Raw genomic sequence first — 5,370 nt, forward strand, 5'->3', positions numbered from 1 at the left:
CATTCCTGCCACCTCCTTGCTGAAGGATGATCAGCCCTTCCTTGCCCATTCCAGAAGGGTATTTTTCTCCCCATCAGCTGCAGGGTGCCCTGATGAGGGTGAGGCACGCACTGTGAGAGAGAGATTAGCCATGAGGCATCGCAGAGGCTTCCTTGTGCATACCCAGGGAGCTTGTGTGAGGCACCCCATGCTGCCTCAAGTCCCACCAAAGACAAGAGAGTTATTTGTGGATTCAGCTACCATAATACTAAAACATGACTCTCAGCTAGTTGAAGCTGACTGTACTCTCAAAGATGGAGTCAGGGTATCGGACCAAGAATGAGCTGATGAAAGAGGCCAGGAGCAGCTTTCATTCATTCACACGGTAGGTGCCAAAGGGTTACTGACAGAGCAGGGCCAAGGTATATTAAAACTCGAGCCCAATGCCTGCAAGGCTTGGCTTCCTTCACATGCGTACTGCAATACTTATTACACAAATTCCCATTATTTATGAACTTCTGTCACTTGTTCTCTACCCATTTTTAATTAGTTCCTGCTGTTATCTCCATGGCAAGTGTGCATCTGCAGTCCAGCCATTAATAACATCCCATGTTCAACGTGCAAGGACCTTCTTCCCATGGGGGTGGATATTCCTGCAGCCCCCATGGCACCTTGTCACACCATCTCTCGGGCACAAGCAGGTCCCTGTGTGCCCTTTTCCAGGCCTTGCTAGTGCCTCCCACCTGAGGCATGTCTTTCAAGACTGAGCAGCCACCATTTTTCCTCTACTTCTCACCGCTTCCCCATCACGGCACAACTGAATGAGCGCTGCCCCAAGTTACGCCCTTTCAGAGGCTGATGCACTGACTGAATGGCTGGGCCGCGCCGAAAGGCAGCCACATCCCTCTTTCCTGAACACGTCTGCCCTCAAGGGGTCAGAAGCATGGCACCCTGCTACCAGGACAACCACCTCCAGGGTTAATTCCCTTCCTCCACGCAGCCCACTTGCCAGTGGAGGTAGAGAGGGAATGACAAAGCAGGCAGCTACTCTAATGGCAGCAGTAACAGGCAGAGACAATGCTGTGGAATTTCACTCCAGGATGCTATGCCAGGCAGGTGCACGTAAACAAAGGCAAGGAGAAATGCATAGATATTAGAAACATAGAATCATAGAATCATAGAATCACAGAATCATTTAGGTTGGAAAAGACCTTCAAGATCATCAAGTCCAACCATTAACCTGACACTGCCATCCCACCACTAAACCATGGCCCCGTTAACTTCGTCTGCCCATCTTTTAAATAGCTCCGGGGATAGGGACTCAACCACTTCCCTGGGCAGCCCGTTCCAATGCTTGACAACCCTTTCGGTGAAAGGATTTTTCCTAACGTCCGATCTAAACCTGCCCTGGTGTAACTTCAGGACATTACCCCTTGTCCTATCACCCGTTACCTGGGAGAAGAGACCAACACCCACCTCACTACAACCTCCTTTCGGATAGGGGTAGAGGGCAATAAGGTGTCCCCTCAGCCTCCTCTTCTCCAGGCTAAACAGCCCCAGTTCCCTCAACCACTCCTCATCAGACTTGTGCTCCAGACCCCTCACCAGCTTTGTTGCTCTCCTCTGGACATGTTCCAGCAACACAACATCTTTCCTGTAGTGAGGGACCCAAAATTGAACACAAAGCCTCCATGCTTTACCCTGCGCTCACTGTTGTCATCAGGGGGGTTCCTTCATGTGCTGTGTAGGACAAGTGGTGCCAGCAGCAGCTCTGGTCACAGGAAGGGTCTGGCCACGGCATCATTTCAATGGGGGCTGCCAAAGAGCAGATGGCTCCAGGCGCCCTTCATTTCTGCTTGCTGCTCCAGTCCTCTTGCACCTCCGGAGTGGTCAGTATAAAACTGTATGATCTAAAGGATCTCAGCCTGTTGTAAAATAAATTTTGAAAGAAAAAGCTAAAACTGAGAAGGGAAATGCCTACGTACCAATGTATAAGAAAAACAGAGTTTCTAGGGAGATACAGTATCTTTACTAAACCAGCTGTGAAAACCCGGTAAAGAATAGGCAAGCTTTCTGAAGTTGTACAGCATGGATGGGTATGACTTCAGGCAAGATCAGAGGGACCTGAATTAACCCACATCTTATGAATAAAGCAAGAAAGTAAATTCAGAACTAGAACTGAGCTAGAGAATTACCAGGGACAGAGGAGGCTCACCATAGCACGTAAAGCTATCTGTTTCCCCATATGGTACATGATATATTCCTCCTTTGAACTGCCACTGTAACCTGGGCTACCTGTCATCCACAGCAGCAAGAGGCTTGGGTCTAAGGAATTTGGATCTCACAGATCCTGAGGGAACCAATGACCCTGTGCTTGGATGAGAGTTATTTTCCCCAGCTACCTGTCTGTCAAGTGCAGAAGACGACAAGTAGGAAACATGTTGGTTGCTGCAAGGTACAACCCAGCCCCTCCATGAACAGTTACAGCAAGTTCATCTCTCTGGAGTAGCTCCTGTTGAGTTTCATGTTGTCTGGACGTTTTGTTTGCAAAAGTCCCTGCATTACCATCCACAGTATTATTCTAATTTGATGGAACTCATCTGCCTTGCTTGATTGAGCCCTTTGACATTAACTTCCCCTAAAAACACTGACATTTAGCCCAATCTCCCTTGAGGAAGTGGGTGTAGGTCACATAGGTCCAAAGCCACAGAGGGGTTTAGATGCCTGATACTCACTGTCAGCTTGGGTCAGTGGCACCCTGTATTACTACTGGAGTCTTCCATCTCTTCCCTAGCCTTGGGTGCCCAAGGCAACTATTACTGGACAGAAGTCACATACCATATATTCAGGCATTCACGTAGATCTGTAGTCTCTGGATCAAATCCTGCCTCCATTTCCACCCCAGCAAAGCTGCTGAGACCCACAGCAAAGTGTGAATGCTAATGAAGACACTGACTCACACAAATTTGTGTCTTGACAAATAGGGAGCAAACACAATGCACACATTGCCCCACATAGTTCCCAATCTATAAAAGCAAACAAATAAAAACAGCCAGAAAGGGCTGGTGAAGTGGCATGAAGGTTTTGCCATTAGAAAAGGTCAAGGCCAGTGAAATCAGCTGCCTACCAGCCTAAGCCAATTTTTCCAGTAATGGTTTCATTCCTACTCTTGTTCAGGGTTATGTTCCCAAATGTGACAGCTAAGAAGAATTTTCGGGAAATCCCAAGTGGAAATCAAGGCCATGCTCTCTGAAGACCACTTATGGTGAGTCCAAAATATGCAGGCTATGGATCTGCTGGTTCTGGACCGCACCTGCCAAACAGATCCATCTCCTCCTGCATCTGTCCACAGGCAGCAGTGATTTGGCCCAGGACCACAAGGTTTCTAGGTATGCCAGCACATCAGTAGCAAGGGCAATGGCTCAGACAACTGGTCCAGTCCTCTTTTCATCCAGACAAAGCTTCCACATGGAAACATTTCTGGAAAGCCAACTGCGACACAAATAGCAACTGCAGATACTAGAGCTGCTGAAAACTAATAGCCAGAAAAGTTTTCCCCACATGAAGATCACTGTTAAATTCAGGCTCCATATGTAAATGAAACACAGCTGTTGGCTAAGTCTACTGTTTAATGAAAAATACCATGCTGCATTGAAGTCCTCTGAAGAATATGACTGAACTTAGCACACAGACTTTCTTCAAAGTTTTCTTCAAGTAAAATGTCATTTTAGAAGGGACTGTAAGTCCAGACTAATCAGAGAAAAACCAATATAAACACATAAGATAAAAGCAGATCTGTGTGCACATATGAGTTAGAGACATGTCACCCTCGTAATCATCTTTCATAACAAGATGATGCTCTAAGTCAGTCTGAGGAGTCAGTCAGCATTTTGGACTCTGGGGATGCCTCCCTTGGAAGGATGACCTGAGGAGGCATTTATTTGCTACAGTGCTGTCTTAATTTTGAAGAATAGGCACAGAGGTCCTGCATCCCTGCACACCTGAGAACTCCTATTACCTGCTTTTTTATTAGATATACTAAGAGAGCCACTGGATTGCAGTGGTTGGGTTACTGGAGAGGAGGAGGAGAAGGTGAAGGCAGCACCGACCCTTCCTCGGGCCATCCAGTGCTCTCTCGGTGCAGGCTCTTGGTTGTCAGGCTCTGGAATGGGCTGCCCAGGGAGGTGGTCGAGTCCCCATCCCTGGAGGTATTTAAATGAAGAATAGATGAGGTGCTTAGGGACATGGTTTAGTGGTGGGATGGCAGGGTTATGTTAACAGTTGGACTAGATGATCTTAAAGGTCTTTTCCAACCTAGACAATTCTATGATTCTATGACAGGGATGGTGCATCCCCCCTTCACACCACTGCCACATCTAGTCTTGAAACAGATCCACACACTCTCCTTTGCCTTTCCAAAAGACCCATGTTTGGGGCAGAGGCTCCCATCGCTTTGGCTGTCTGTGGCTTTCTGCAATTCTGACCAGCAAGGAGCAGCTGGCATGCAGGGCAGCAGCCTCAGGCAGGATCCATCTGCCACCCAGGTACGGCAGCTACATGCGCCTCTCTTGAAAATGATGTTCTTACAAAAGCAAGATCAAAAAAACCAAGAATGCTGCTCAGGCAGAACAATCAAGGTGAAAGGACAACTTCAAAACCAGGAAAATAGCAAGAAAGTTAGGGAGTATATCAGCAAGCAAAATGTCCAGAATAGAAAATTAGGCAATCAAGGTGGCAGAGCAATCAGCTGAGGCCATGGGCATGATTGCCAGAAGGAAGCACCCCATAAGCCTGAAGGCTCCGAGGCCCTCAGTGGATTGGGAATGGCCACTGCCCCACTCACTCAGGCCACGCCAGGTGCTTGCCCATTTGTTCATAAATCCTACACGCTACACACTGATGTTCATCTAACAACATTTTTAAAGCTGGAATCCCAGCTTTCTCCATGTCTTTTAGAGAGGAAGTGTCAGGCTTTATACCAGCTTGTTAAAAAAGACCATGTAAAGCTTAAAAACTTAATCATTGATAAAGAAAGGAAATAAGCCTTGTTCGTCTGTTTAGAAAACAAGGGAAAGTCTCCATGTTCTTAGCTCCCTCCTTTGAAATGTGTCACTTTTTTGCCTTATAACTTTCTTGAAAGGAAGAGAAGAGATTTTAGGTGTTGTCTGCAGCTCTCCTTTTCACGCAAATGCTTCCTACATTCATTTTCTATTTACTGAAGCAGGATATAATTGCAGTTATTGTTTGTTTAAACAGGATAAATCTATTCTGTACCATGTAATATTATGTATACTGTAAATACTATACTGTAAATAACATATTTATTATTTCCCTAGAACACATAGGTGTTGTACCTTAACTTTAGCCCCAGGGGCCAGTTTCTAGCAGCTT

This window comes from Egretta garzetta, unplaced genomic scaffold, assembly GCF_000687185.1.
Source record: "Egretta garzetta isolate BGI_Z169 unplaced genomic scaffold, ASM68718v1 scaffold430, whole genome shotgun sequence".
In the NCBI taxonomy this organism is placed as follows: domain Eukaryota; kingdom Metazoa; phylum Chordata; class Aves; order Pelecaniformes; family Ardeidae; genus Egretta; species Egretta garzetta.